We start from the raw sequence: 15,639 nt of genomic DNA, 5'->3' as shown, positions 1-15,639 counted from the left end.
GGTAACTGCCAAAATAATAGAAACACTTGAGTAAATAAGGGATACAAAGTATATTGAAAGCAGCAATTAATATCCCATCATGCTTAGGGTCATGTATAAAGATTATGTGCAGGCCATTGTTTTGGCTACCATGGCTATGCCCCGATAGGATGACAATTCCCCCATCCACAGAGCACAAGTGGTCACTGAATGGTTTGACAAGCATGAAAATATTGTAAACCATATGCCATGGTTGTCTCAGTCAACAGATCTCAACCCAATTGAACACTTATGGGAGATTCTGGAGCGGCACCTGAGACAGCGTTTTACAACACCATCAACAAAACACCAAATTACGGAATTTGTCATGGAAGAATGGTGTCGCATCCCTCCAATAGAGGTCCAGACACTTGTAGAATCTATGCTAAGGTGCATTGAAGCTGTTCTGGCTCGTGGTTGCCCAAAGCCCTATTAAGTCACTTTATGTTGGTGTTTCCTTTATTTTGGCAGTTACCTGTATGTGTTCCATAAGCAACGAGCGGGCGAGACAGAAGAGGATGATATCACTCGGAGACATCTCAAAAGGTCTGTCCATGTGCTCCACTAAAAGCCAGGAAGTGCAGCAGTGTTCTGGGCCTCATCCTGTCTGTCCAGGGGAATGTTATTTATGAAGCCCTCATGCACTGCACCGAATACCAACACTCCAGTCTGAGCACGCTCAGTAGCGGTAGGGGAAAGGCGCGAGAGACCTCGAATGGACGAAAGGTGGGGCCTAAGGGTTGGAGATGTCTCCCCCGGGTTTGTGTAGTCTGTGGGGAGTGTGTGTGTTTGTCTCGTAATACATATCTGAGCAGTGTGTGTGGGTATTTGTGGTCTGGAATGGAGGGGTTTGTGTGTGGGTAATATGTGGGTTTAAACTGCAAGATGTGTGTGTCTCCCTATGCATGTGTGTGAGTGTGAGTGTGTGTGGGTGTCCCCATGCTAGTCTTTGAGAGTGTATGTCTCCCCCACCCACGTGCCTGTGTGAGTGTGGGGCACTGGTTTCCCAGAAGTCAGCTAGGCCTGCTCCCTTTGAAGTTGTGGCACTAACAGAAAGCCCGCTAGTGAACAGCTTGAAACACAGGTGTTTGCTGAGCTACGGATTTTTATTGTATCCCACTTTTGATTGTTCATAGTAAAATTTCAGCCAAACATGAAACCTCTAGCCTACTGTACATATCCATCCAACCACTCACAGGGAGGGATTTCACATTCACAGTGACTGAATCAACAGAGGAGCCAATGCATTTCTTGTAGCATGATTGTGTGTTTGAAAATCTCTTCCCAAACGGCATGTCTAAAGAGGCTGTTTAAAGACTCCATCCCAGAGAGTCTTGACACCAAGTTACCAAACGACCCAGCTGTTAGTTAAATGGGCTGTCAATTCAGCTGCAGGCAGGCTGCCGGGCAACACTGCCTCTGCTAATGCGCTCCTATATTATTGTTTTGTCTCCAGTTGACTGTGGCCTGCCTGCCGGTGGAGGAGGAAGAGAATCTGTGAGGAAGCGGATCTGATAGCTTCAAGTGGTGTGAACTTCAACAGGCAGGAGGGAGTGGAAAGGCCCCCTTCACACTAAACCAGAGGGTTGGATCTGGTCCAAACCAGACTCCTCTCCTCACTACCACCCTAATCATACACCTGATAGCCAAGCCACCCAAACACCTACAGTCGTGGTCAAAAGTTTTGAGAACGACACAAGTATTGGTCTTCACAAAAATTTGCTGCTTCAGTGTTTTTAGATATTTTTGTCAGATGTTACTATGGTATACTTAAGTATAATTACAAGCATTCCATAAGTGTCAAATACTTTTATTGACAATTGCATTAAGTTTATGCAAAGAGTCAATATTTGCAGTGTTGACCATTCTTTTTCAAGACCTCTGCAATCCACCCTGGCATGCTGTCAATTAACTTCAGGGCCACATCCTGACTGATGGCAGCCCATTCTTGCATAATCAATGCTTGGAGTTTGTCAGAAGTTGTGGGTTTTTGTTTGTCCACCTGCCTCTTGAGGATTGACCACAAGTTCTCAATGGGATTAAGGTCTGGGGAGTTTCCTGGCCATGGACCCAAAATGTCAATGTTTTGTTCCCCGAGCCACTTAGTTATCACTTTTGCCTTATGGCAAGGTGCTACATCATGCTGGAAAAGGCATTGTTCGTCACCAAACTGTTCTTGGATGGTTGGGAGAAGTTGCTCTCGGAGGATGTGTTGGTACCATTCTTTATTCATGGCTGTGTTCTTAGACAAAATTGTGAGTGAGCCCACTCCCTTGGCTGAGAAGCAACCCCACACATGAATGGTCTCAGGATGCTTTACTGTTGGCATGACACAGGACTGATGGTAGCGCTCACCTTGTCTTCTCCGGACAAGCTTTTTTCCGGATGCCCGAAACAACCATAAAGGGGATTCATCAGAGAAAATGACTTTACCCCAGTCCTCAGCAGTCCAATCCCTGTACCTTTTGCAGAATATCACTCTGTCCCTGATGTTTTTCCTGGAGAGAAATGGCTTCCTCGCTGCCCTTCTTGACACCAGGCCATCCTCCAAAAGTCTTCGCCTCACTGTGCGTGCAGATGCACTCACACCTGCCTGCTGCCATTCCTGAGCAAGCTCTGCACTGGTGGTGCCCCGATCCCGCAGCTGAATCAACTTTAGGAGACAGTCCTGGCGCTTGCTGGACTTTCTTGGGCGCCCTGACGCCTTCTTCACAACAATTGAACATCTCTCCTTGAAGTTCTTGATGATCCGATAAATGGTTGATTTAGATGCAATCTTACTAGCAGCAATATCTTTGCCTGTGAAGCCCTTTTTGTGCAAAGCAATGATGACGGCACGTGTTTCCTTGCAGGTAACCATGGTTAACAGAGGAAGAACAATGATTTCAAGCACCACCCTCCTTTTAAAGCTTCCAGTCAATCAGCATGACAAAGTGATCTCCAGCCTTGTCCTCGTCAACACTCACCTGTGTTAACGAGAGAAATCACTGACATGATGTCAGCTGGTCCTTTTGTGGCAGGGCTGAAATGCAGTGGAAATGTTTTTTTGGGATTAAGTTCATTTTCATGGCAAAGAGGGACTTTGCAATTAATTGCAATTCATCTGATCACTCTTCATAACATTCTGGAGTATATGCAAATTGCCATAATAAAAGGCAGCAGACTTTGTGAAAATTAATATTTGTGTCATTCTCAAAACTTTTGACCACGACTGTATATATACACACACTACACTATATATACAAAAGTATGTGGACACCCCTTCAAATTAGTGGATTCGGCTTATTCAGCCACACCCGTTGCTGACAGGTGTATCAAATCGAGCACACAGCCATGCAATCTCCATAGACAAACACTGGCAGTAGAATGGCCTTACTGAAGAGCTCAGTGACTTTCAACGTGGCACAGTCATAGGATGCCACCTTTCCAACAAGTCAGTTGGTGAAATTTCTGCCCTGCTAGAGCTGCCCCAGTCAACTGTAAAAGCTGTTATTGTGAAGTGGAAACGTCTAGGGGCAACAACGGCTCAGCCGCAAAGTGGTAGGCCACACAAGCTCAAAGAATGGGACCGGCGAGTGCTGAAACGTGTAGCGCGTAAAAATCGTCTGTCCTCAGTTGAGTTCCAAACTGCCTCTGGAGTTTCATGAAATGGGTTTCCATGGCCGAGCAGCCGCACACTAGCTTAAGATCACCATGCGCAATGCCAAGCGTCTGCTGTAGTGGTGTAAAGCTCGCCGTCATTGGAGCAGTGGAAATGAATCTGGGTTTGGCGGATGCCAGGAGAACGTTAACAGCCCCAATGCATAGTGCAAACTGTAAAGTTTGGTGGAGGAATAATGGTCTGGGGCTGTTTTTCATGGTTCGTGTTAGGCACCTTAGTTCCAGGGAAATCTTAACGCTACAGCACAAAACGACACTAGACGATTCTGTGGTTCCAACTTTGTGGCAACAGTTTGAGGAAGGCCCTTTCCTGTTTCAGCACTACAATGCCCCCTGTGCACAAGGTGAGGTCTATACAGAAATGGTTTATCGAGATCGGTGTGGAAGAACTTGACTGGCCTGCACAGAGCCCTGACCTCAACCACATCGAACAGCTTTGGGATGAATTGGAACTCCGACTGTGAGCCAGGTCTAAATGCCCAACATCAGTGCCCAACCTCAGTAATGCTTGTAGCAGCAAATGTTCCAACATCTAGTGGAAAGCCTTCCCAGAAGAGTGGAGGCTGTTATAGCAGTAAAGGGGGGACCAACTCCATATTAATGCCCATGATTTTGGAATTAGATGTTCAACGAGCAGGTGTCCGCATACTTTTGGTCATGTAGTGTATCTGGGGCGAATCCTTCCAGATGGCTATTGCACTGAATACTGGCATACCCGAGTTCCTAGCCTCCTAGTAGTCATTCAATGTTCTTAGACTACAAATGGCCATTCAAAGTAGAATACAGTACTAAACAATCCAGTAAAATGTTTTGATAGATACTTTATTCATTTGAAGGAAACCTTTTATCAGCGTCTATGTGTAAGAGAAGACCATAAACAAGACCTGGGTGAAATGAGAGCATTTATATAAGGGATGTTCTAGAATGTGTGTGTGGTCTACTGTAGGACTGTAGGTAAGGCGAGGACTATTCCTCCCATCTGGCTGCCGTCTCAGCCCTTAAAACAGCAGTCTCTCTAAGGAATCCGGGATTGTCTCTCCCTTCTCCCTCTTTCACTACATCTCCCCCCCAAAGTGGCATTCCACGGGAGTTCTGATTTTTTTTAAATTCCCCTTCTCAACACTCACATGTAACAAATGACTTGTCTTCAGATTCTCTTTAGGGTGCTCCAAGTTTTCACAGTGTAAGTGTACCTCTCCCCCACCTCTGTGTTTAAAATGTAAACTTTCAATATAGGAGCAGGATCTCAGTTGTTGGAACAAATTCAATTCTGTATACCATAATGGTGTGGCAAATATATTTTCCATACTTGATTAAAAGAAAATGCAGTGTGTATGTGAGATAACACAGTGAGAGGCAGTGTACAATAAATACATCACAGTAGAAAGCTGAGGTGAAAGGCATGCTAACACCCATAAACAGGGTTTCCCTCTGCCTACTGGCTCTGAGAAGGATCTGGTCTGACTTATCAGTTATCATACTGGCACAGTAGCTGGTGGGAGTCTGTGTGTTGGAGGGAAATCAGGGGAGGTGCTGAGTAAATTAGTGTTAATGTTGATTGACAGCTCTCTACTGCCACTGGGACACCTCAGCTTCTGAAGGTAATTTTAGAATGGAAGGTCTCAGACAGGATTCATTTGATCTAACTGTCGATGTTGATGAAAATGTGTAACAAATGAAATCCCTAAATGGGACTTTTTTGATGGTTTCTCCCCCTGGTCAATGCAGAAAAAAAGTGACAAGTTTAATGGGGGAAATTGAATGGATCACTCTCACAGATTCGTTCTGTATCCGGCTATAGCTTGAAATTAAGAGGAAAAGTAATATCCTCCCACGGGGAGTGAGCGAGATGGAAAAACGGAGTCAAGGTTTGATGTACGTGGAGTAAAGAGAGCACAGTAAAGTGAGATTTGATCCATTTTGAATCAGACTTCTTTATTTAGAACAGGGGAAAGAAATAAAAACGAAAAAACTTAAATTATTTTCTCTGTCTTAAAGGAATGCGTGAGTGTGTGTGTTCAAAGAGGACTGGTTTAACTTAACCCATCATTTCTCACTAGGACCCAGTGGATACGGAGAATAGACAGGGCATGTGACAGAGGTCCTCATAAGTCACTCAAGCCATTCTAGAGTTGATTATCCTCTACATTCCATAGAAGAGGAATGCATCATGGCCATGGCTCTAAAGTGCGCATATGCTTCTAAATATTTTGCTCTGCAACGTGACATTTTATTTTGGGAGCACCGGTAAGAATATATTTAAAAAATCACCCAGATAATAATTGTGGTAATGATTAGACCGTTGTTCCCGAGTGTCCTACAGAAAATGGTCTCTGCCTAGAAAACTCCTCAGACTAGCCAATTATTCAAGCCATTATTGGAGGGACAGCACGGACAAGGCAGAGAGAGCGGGAGAGAGGAGTTGGCAGACCACGATGGGACCACTGGGCACCGGGGATATGGTGCGCAAATTTTCCACATCTCAAAATGTAGGCCTCCTGCTAATAAAGTTAACAAAGCACTCGCTATTTTATCTAGCTAGCTACCGTAATGAATAGCTAGATGCAGTTATGTTGACTACAGAAACTGCGCAAAGCTGGTGGACATGGAAATGCGCCATTCTCCTGTTTTATGGGCGCTGCTTGTAATAGACTTGGCGCCCTCGTCTCCACATTTTCAGCGCCACAGCCAACTTTCAACTACTACTATGGTCATTTCAACAACTCTATAAGTAGCAATAAGTAGTTCAAAAAGATGTAGCATACCTTTGGCTGGCTGTCATGTTCCAGTAAATTGGTTTACATTTTTCAACTGTGATTATTATGCAACAAGGTTATAGCCACCAATTTAGCTCCCGACTGTGCATGCATGCATTGCATGATCAATGTTGCAAATGTGAAGCGCAAGCCATTGATCACATAGGCCTATCGCATGTGGATGCTCAATACATTTATTTTTTATTTCAGATGCCTATATTAATGATAGGTAGGTCCATATTAATTCTGGTATTATTTCTATGGACTCTGGTATAGAAATATGCTGCAGTTGCTTGACTGTTTGCTCTACTGACGTCAAAGTCCATTGTTTCAGAACGTCAAACTTCCAGAACGTTCAAAAGTATTTTACAAACCTTTGGTTTAAAATGAATATTGTTTCTTTTTTAGGGATCAAATGTAATGTTTCAATGTAATGAATCTCAATAGATAATTAGTGCTTTTTTACAATGTAGAAACCTAATATTCCACCAATTACTTTTTATCTCAATGACAGGTATCATCATCTTAGCTTTTATAATAAAAAGCATCTTTACAGGGTTACATATGAGTTTTTAGGATACAACATGTGCTTCAAATGTAGCTAGAATTCATATAGGCCCAATATAAGCTATATCCCAATCAATTTAAAAGTTATACTATTTTCTGGAGCTCCAAATGTTATGTTGTGCTCCTAACTTTTTTAAGTTGGGAGAACGAGTGCTACCAATGAATTTATTAAAATGTAGAGCCCTGATCATGGCCCATAGGGGGTACAGTTGTAAAATACTCTCTCCCAGACATACAGTACTGTATACACTAAAAACAGTCTCAGGAAGCAAACAAAATGGAAGAAAATAAACACAAAATATGAGGTCAGCACGAGTGAAGGAGGGGAAAGGAAAAGACGTTGGTGACAAACAAGCACTTCCAAGAATAGATTTAATGAAGTGGGTTAGGAGGTATGACGTTAACTGTCGCCTCTCTTCACACAATTCAAAATACAATTCAAAGACGCGAGTCAGGCATGCCTAAAAATAGGGTGCCGAATATAGCCTACTCTCTTCAAATACGAGCGCTTTTAAATGAAACAGTGCTGAGTTAAGGAGGGGTTTGGAGGAGGATGGGCGGGGAGGGGGTAGAATAGATAGGTGGGGACTTTACAATGTCAGCAACCCAAATAGCCCCACCAAACTATGCACATTGTGTGAGTGGAGAGAGGCTGGAGTATCTGACAACCACATTAAGCACTCATAAACCGGATGGGAACATATTTTAATTTGATGCTCAAATGCCAAATAAGTTGGGGCCTTAGGAACTGACCCATCCTCCTTACGCAACCAGAGGGTAAAGGGCAGAAGGAAAAATAAACAGAATGAAGACTGTGGGAAAACAGTTAAAAGAATGTGAATCCAGATCCCAATTACTGGGACATATCCTTCTCAACAGCGGGTGGCTGGTTGTGACCTTTTCAACTTGTGTGCTTTTACATCTCCAACCCTAATTGATGAGGCGCTAGCATCTTGCCAAGCATAAATTAATCCATTGAGCGAGAGAAGAGTAAAAGAGAGGGAGAGTGTGGAGGAAAGGATAGAAAAATAACACTTTTTGAGCAAACCCCTACTTACTTTGCCAAGCTAATTAGGAAAGGCAATGAAACAGCTCCAAAAAGGGCTGTCCATGTTAAGTGGCACTACATTGGTGGTGCAGGACGAAGCCAGGGCTGGGTATTATGACTGTGCACACAGGAGCACCCAGCCCCAACCTCCAGACATCTAAAGCTCTGTTTGTTATTTAGAGCATTCACATCCAGGCTGAAACATCTTTAAAGTTAATTGCTCTGAAGGCAGACCGTATGTAGTCCGGGGAAGAGGACTTATATTGCCGTTCTGCTCAGTGGCGATGTTTGGACTTGTTTATTCGAAGTCGCCCGGTAAATGTTCTATTTAGTATGCGTTGGTGGATTTCCAATTAGCGAGTGATGATTCACTGATTTTACATGCAGATTTTGAAAATGAAACCAAATGAAAGTGCTTGATAAGCCTAGCAGGCAGGGTTTAACTATTGGCGTGGATATTTTGTAGGGACATCTTCAGAGAATGTGAGCAGGGTCCTATGGATCCCATTGCAATATCGACACCTGACATTCCATTAGATATCGTGATGATAAGAGCCTCAGCAAAATGAGAGACTGGTGTTCAAGTGGTGTGTTGTCATGGAGGTCTAGAAGGTTCAGGTCTCAGAATGATCCTTTAAACGAGTTCCCTGACCCAAGTGGTTTCAGTATTAAAGAGGTGGTAGCAGGTGGCGGTGGCAGAGGGCTCTACTCAAACAGATTACAACGTCCCTCATATTTTGTATTCCCCTGGGTTCATTCTCTGGGAGGCCCTGGGCTCTGTGATGGAGCTAAGAGGGGGAGAGAGGAGGTGGAGTGCAACCTTCTGTGCCCTGGAACATATGGAGGCTGAATCCCAAATGACACGGCTGAGACTTCTCCCTCGCTCCTCTGGCTCCTTACGGAAGATGTGGCTGCTGTTAAAACACAGACACGCGTTATTAGAGGGGCAGTGTGGTGGAACGAGCAGATGAGAGGCGTATGGTGAAATCAAATGTCACATGCTTCGTAGACAACAGGTGTAGACTAACAGTGAAATGCTTACTTACGGGTCCTTTTCCAACAACGCACAGTTAAAGATAAGATACAAAATAAAACAATAAATAATGTGTGTGCGTGTGTGTGTGAGTGTGTGAGAGAGTGTGTGTGTGGCATCAGTATGCATGTGTGTGCATGTTATGTGTGTGTTGGCGTATGTAGTGTGTGTGTGTGTGTGTATTGGGGCGTCAGTGTAAGTATGTGTGAGTGTGTGGGTAGAGTACAGTGTGTGTGCATAGTCAGTGCAAGAGAGTTAGTGAAAAAAGGGTCAATGCGGGTAGACCGGGTAGCCATTTGATGAGCTACAGTGAGGGAAAAAAGTATTTGATCCCCTGCTGATTTTGTACGTTTGCCCACTGACAAAGTCATGATCAGTCTATAATTTTAATGGTAGGTTTATTTGAACAGTGAGAGACAGAATAACAACAACAAAATCCAGAAAAACGCATGTCAAAAATGTTATAAATGGATTTGCATTTTAATGAGGGAAATAAGTATTTGACCCCTCTGCAAAACATGACTTAGTACTTGGTGGCAAAACCCTTGTTGGCAATCACAGAGGTCAGACGTTTCTTGTAGTTGGCCACCAGGTTTGCACACATCTCAGGAGGGATTTTGTCCCACTCCTCTTTGCAGATCTTCTCCAAGTCATTAAGGTTTCGAGGCTGACGTTTGGCAACTCGAACCTTCAGCTCCCTCCACAGATTTTCTATGGGATTAAGGTCTGGAGACTGACTAGGCCCCTCCAGGACCTTAATGTGCTTCTTCTTGAGCCACTCCTTTGTTGCCTTGGCCGTGTGTTTTGGGTCATTGTCATGCTGGAATACCCATCCACGACCCATTTTCAATGCCCTGGCTGAGGGAAGGAGGTTCTCACCCAAGATTTGACGGTACATGGCCCCGTCCATTGTCCCTTTGATGCGGTGAAGTTGTCCTGTCCCCTTAGCAGAAAAACACACCCAAAGCTTAATGTTTCCACCTCCATGTTTGACGGTGGGGATGGTGTTCTTGGGGTCATAGGCAGCATTCCTCCTCCTCCAAAAACGGCGAGTTGAGTTGATGGCAAAGAGCTCGATTTTGGTCTCATCTGACCACAACACTTTCACCCAGTTCTCCTCTAAATCATTCAGATGTTCATTGGCAAACTTCAGACGGGCCTGTATATGTGCTTTCTTGAGCAGCCTTGTGTAGGTCTACAATCTCGTCCCTGACATCCTTGGAGAGCTCTTTGGTCTTGGCCATGGTGGAGAGTTTGGAATATGATTGATTGATTGCTTCTGTGGACAGGTGTCTTTTATACAGGTAACAAGAGTGTGCCTTTCAAAGCATTTCATGGCTACAGATGTGAGTGCTACGGGGCGATAGTCATTTAGACAGGTTATCTTGGCATTCTTGGGCACAGGGACTATGTGGTCTGCTTGAAACATGTAGGTATTACAGATTGGGTCAGGGAGAAGTTGAAAATGTCAGTGAAGACACTTGCCAGCTGGTCAGCGCATGCTCTGGGTACGCGTCCTGGTAATCCATCTGGCCCTGCGGTCTTGTGAATGTTAACCTGTTTAAAGGTCTTACTAACATCGGCTAGAGAGAGCGTGATCACACGGGTCTGGAACAGTTGGTGCGCTCATGCATGGTTCAGTGTCGCTTGCCTCGAAGCAGGCATAGAAGGTATTTAGCTCGTCTGGTTTGCTCGTGTCACTGGGCAGCTCGTGCGTGTCACTGGGCAGCTCGTGGCTGGGTTTCCCTTTGTAATCTGTGATACCTTGCAAGCCCTGCCACATATGACTAGCGTCAGAGCCGGTGTAGTAGGATTCGATCTTAGTCCTGTATTGACGCTTTGCCTGTTTGATGGTTTGTCGGGGGGAGCGTAGCACAGGGGTGTCAAACTCATTCTATGGAGGGCCTAGTGTCTGCAGGTTTTTCTTTTTTCTTTTAAATTAAGACCTTAATTCATCAATCAAGTACAAGAGAGGAGAAAAAACACGCAGACACTTGGCCCTCCGTGGAATGAGTTTGACAACTGGCATAGCGGGATTTCTTATAAGCGTCCAAGTTAGTGTCCCGCTCCTTGAAAGAGGCAGATCTAGCCTTTACCTCAGTGCAGATGTTGCCTGTAATCCATGGCTTCTGGTTGGGATACGTATGTACGGTCACTGTGGGGGCGACGTCGTCGATGCATTTATTAGTGAAGCCGGTGACTGATGTGGCAAACTCCTCAACGCCATTGGATGAATCCCAGAACATATTCCAGTCTGCTCTAGCAAAACAGTCCTGTAGCTTAGCATCCGCTTCATCGGACCACTTCCGAATTGAGTGTGTCACTGGTACTTCCTGTTTGAGTTTTTGCTCGTAAGCAGGAATCAGAAGGATAGCATTATGGTCAGATTTGCCAAATGGAGGATGAGGGAGAGCTTTGTATGCGTCTCTGTGTGTGCAGTAAAGGTGATCTGTAAAGGTGACCCGTCTAGTTGCACAGGTGACATGCTGGTAGAAATGAGGTAAAACAGATTTAAGTTTTCCTGCATTAAAATCACCAGCCACAAGGAGCGCTGCCTCTGGATGAATATTTTCTTGTTGGCTTATGGCCCTATAGAGCTCGTTGAGTGCGGTCTTAGTGCCAGCATCGGTTTGTGGTGGTAAATAGACAGCTACGAAAAATAGATGAAAACTTTATTGGTAAATAGTATGGTCTACAGCTTATCATGAGGTATTCTAACTCAGGTGAGCAGAACCTCGACACTTACCTTAATATTAGAAATCGCGCACCAGCTGCTGTTACCAAAGAGACATACACCCCCGCCCTTGAGTTTACGAGATGTTGCCGGTCTGTCTTGCCGATGCATAGAAAAAACAGCTAGATTTATATTAACCATGTCCTCGTTCAGCCACAACTCCTTGACGCATAGGATATTACTGTGCCATTATAGGCACGCTCCTGGTGGCAAATGGGGCCTGGCGTGTTCAAATCCTAGGTTGCTTTACACGTACCCCTCATAGACTCCTAAACCAAGTAGGATGAAGTTGCCCCTTGACACTACTCTAAGATCCGTTTAGCATTTCCCCCTAAATGGTTTAGGTTGTGATTTCAGGATAAGGTAAACTGATCCTAGATCTGTGCCTGTGGGCACTATCGTTACCTGTACATCCTTGAATTTGTCCCTCAGGTCCATGAGGCGGTGGTAGGCCTTGAAGGCCTCTGCAAACTCTCCCACGTCGGTGCAGACGGCGATGAAGTTCTCCCAGATCTGCCAGTGTTCTTAGTTACACTTCAGAGCCTCCTGCAGAATGCGGAACGCCTTAGTCCTGACAGACATTGGGACAGACAGGCCCTGGAATTAGTGGTGTCATGTAAAGTGTTTTTACATGGCTGATGCGCATTCTTTTTTAAGGGGCAGCTTACAAAGTCTTATGGAATGAATACTAAGTTGAGATGCACAGAGACTTGAGTAAATCATTCATTACTGTCAATGGGAGATCTGTGCCAATTTGCGTTACTTAACAGGATAGTGCGAGATTCTGGCAAACAAGCCCTTTCTCTAATTACCCAGAGTCAGATGAGCTCACGGATACCATATTTATGTCTACGTGCAGTTTGAAGGAAGTTAAAGTAGTTTAATCAGCCAATGCTAACTAGCGTTAGCGCAATGATTGGAAGTCTACCGGTACGCTAGTTAGCACTGGCTCACGAAACTACCTTCAATTTAATTATCAAAATCTCGCACTATCCCTTTAAGTTTGGATTCGGTCCTACCCGTCATTTCTACAGTTCAGTAATTAGTCACTATTTCAGGTGAGGTGCCAGTATCTCTGTACCTCAGCAGCTGTCCAGAGGTGGAGCATAGCCAAGCATGACTGACATGGCTGCCTGCCCTCTGTGTCTGACACCTCATTGAGACGCAGGCTACATAGTTAGCGCTGGGCCGTCACAACCACCCTGATTCTCTCCCTCTGATTCACCTGCACTCACCACAGACTCTTCAACAGAGAGGCTTCGGCTGAATTAGCCGAGGCGCTAACCAGGTAGAAGTCTCCACACTTTTTAATTTCAGGCCTGAAAGCACAGACCTGATTTGAACAGGGGCTGAGGGAGAAAGTTTCCCAATAAAGAAACAGTGGAGCTTCCTGCTTCCCAAACAGAGAGTTCTGCCAGGAAGAGCTTGTGGTTTTCAGGGGAAATAAGAGAACCTGCCCATCTTGCTGTGGTGAGAATGTTCTAATTGACTTAAGCCTAACAAATCTGTCTGATGCTCGCGTCAGGGTCAGCAGGGGTGTACCTAGGTCCTGTGGTAAAATCAGGAGGGAGCTGCGATGTTATCTTTCCCATTACTACTGCCCAGTGAGTTTCGGAAGTAATTGAAAAGCATTGAAGTCAGTTATGAGACCAAACTCATGACCAGAAGAGTTTGTGAAAAAAAGCCTTGTAACATCAATCTGTTTCATTGGTGTGTAAATCAGTGCTATCTGTGGGGTTATGCAGGCTGGCGATGTTCTGTTTGATAAGTGTTGTAATGTCCTTCCACAGACAACATCTCGTCTCAACCCCCACTCTTTGATACCCCTCTCCAGCCAAAAATCAATAATGTCAGGCTGAATGGAGGCCTGCTGGCTGGCAGTGTGATTCCCTCTCTCTCGCTCTCTATCTCTGTCTCTTTGTGAGAGTGACAGGTCCTTGATCACTAGGGGTAGCGGCAGGGGAAACTCAGGGATATCAGGGCTGATCAAATCAATGTTTGATTCCTCTGTCTTTGTTGTGGCCCTATGTGACAGCCGGCACAAGGGGGGTGGGTGGATGGATGGATGGGCGGGTGAGTGACCAAGTGAGTGAGTATGAGTGAGATACATAGGTCTTCTCAATTTTTTATTTTTTTATTTCACCTTTATTTAACCAGGTAAGCCAGTTGAGAACAAGTTCTCATTTACAACTGCGACCTGGCCAAGATAAAGCAAAGCAGTGCGATAAAAACAACACAGAGTTACATATGGGGTAAAAAAACATAAAGTCAAAAAATACAACAGAAAATATATATACAGTGTGTGCAAATGTAGCAAGTTATGGAGGTAAGGCAATAAATAGGCTATAGTGCAAAATAATTACAATTAGCATTAACACTGGAATGCTAGATGTGCAAGAGATTATGTGCAAATAGAGATACTGGGGTGCAAAAGAGCAAAATAAATAACAATATAGGGATGAGGTAGTTGGGTGGGCTAATTTCAGATGGGCTGTGTACAGGTGCAGTGATCGGTAAGGTGCTCTGACAACTGATGCTTAAAGTTAGTGAGGGAGATAAGTGTTTCCAGCTTCAGAGATTTTTGCAATTCGTTCCAGTCATTGGCAGCAGAGAACTGGAAGGAATGGCGGCCAAAGGAGGTGTTGGCTTTGGGGATGACCAGTGAGACATACCTGCTGGAGCGCAGACTACGGCCCCGCTGAGCCACCAAAACCAGGTAATATAATTGCCATAACCCTAACGCGAACCTCCAGTCCAGTCAATTTTGTATGAGCTGGGGAGAGGAGGCTCTCGATTAAGACTGAGGGACCCTAAATTTAAAAAATCAGGAGACATTCGAACATTGAGCCTGTCACTCATTGATGGATACCATAAATGGTACGTATGACTGAATTCTACATCTTCCAGAGTCCTAACTCTGTTCAATCATTGACAGGTTAATGGCCCAGGGGTTGCGACTATACAGTACTCACTTCTGTCTCAGGCGGATGTAGGCCGTGGAGAGGTTGTTCCATGCCTCTGCGTTCTAAAGGAGGAAAAAGAGAGGGAGGGAGAAAAACACAATTTACAGTTTACACACAAGTACGCACAGGGTTGTTTAGAAGCCGTGGCAGAAGACTAACTCCCCCAGAGCAGAAGGGCTTCTTAAAGAAAAACGAACAGGTCTGTGAGAGCCGGAATTCTTACTGGTTGGTAGGTGATCAAATACTTATGTCATGAAATAAAATGCAAATTAATTACTTAAAAATCATACAATGTGATTTTCTGGATTTTTGTTTTAGATTCCGTCTCTCACAGTTGAAGTGTACCTATGATAAAAATTACAGACCTCTACATGCTTTGTAAGTAGGAAAACCTGCAAAATCGGCAGTGTATCAAATACTTGTTCTCCCCACTGTATATTCAACCACAAAGACCAGGGAGGTTTTCCAATGCTTCACAAAGTGCACCTATTGGTAGATGGCTAAAAAAAAAAAAAAAGCAGACACGGAACATCCCTTTGAGTATGGTGAAGTTATTAATTACACTTTAGATGGTGCATCAATACACCCAGTCACTACAAGGATACAGGCGTCCTTCCTAACTCAGTTGCCGGAGAGGAAGGAAACCGCTCAGGGATTTCACCATGAGGCCAATGGTGAGTTTAAAAAACAGTTACAGAGTTTAATGGCTGTGACAGGAGAAAACTGAGGATGGATCAACAACATTGTAGTTACTCCACAATACTAACCTAATTGACAGAGTGAAAAGAAGGAATGCTGTACAGAAAGAAAAAAAATATTCCAAAACATGCACCCGGTTTGCAACAAGGCACTAAAGTAAT

The 15,639-nt window shown here is 44.4% G+C and overlaps 1 pseudogene; it reads right to left on the bottom strand.

Annotated features, from left to right (window-relative positions):
* Positions 1 to 15,639, bottom strand: part of LOC121570206 — a 167,232-nt pseudogene that overhangs the window by 26,142 nt on the left and 125,451 nt on the right.

The sequence above is a fragment of the Coregonus clupeaformis genome, chromosome 1 (genome assembly GCF_020615455.1).
Source record: "Coregonus clupeaformis isolate EN_2021a chromosome 1, ASM2061545v1, whole genome shotgun sequence".
Classification (NCBI taxonomy): Eukaryota; Metazoa; Chordata; class Actinopteri; order Salmoniformes; family Salmonidae; genus Coregonus; species Coregonus clupeaformis.
Note: the sequence above shows the minus strand (reverse complement) of the source record. Positions and strands in the feature narration are given on the sequence as shown.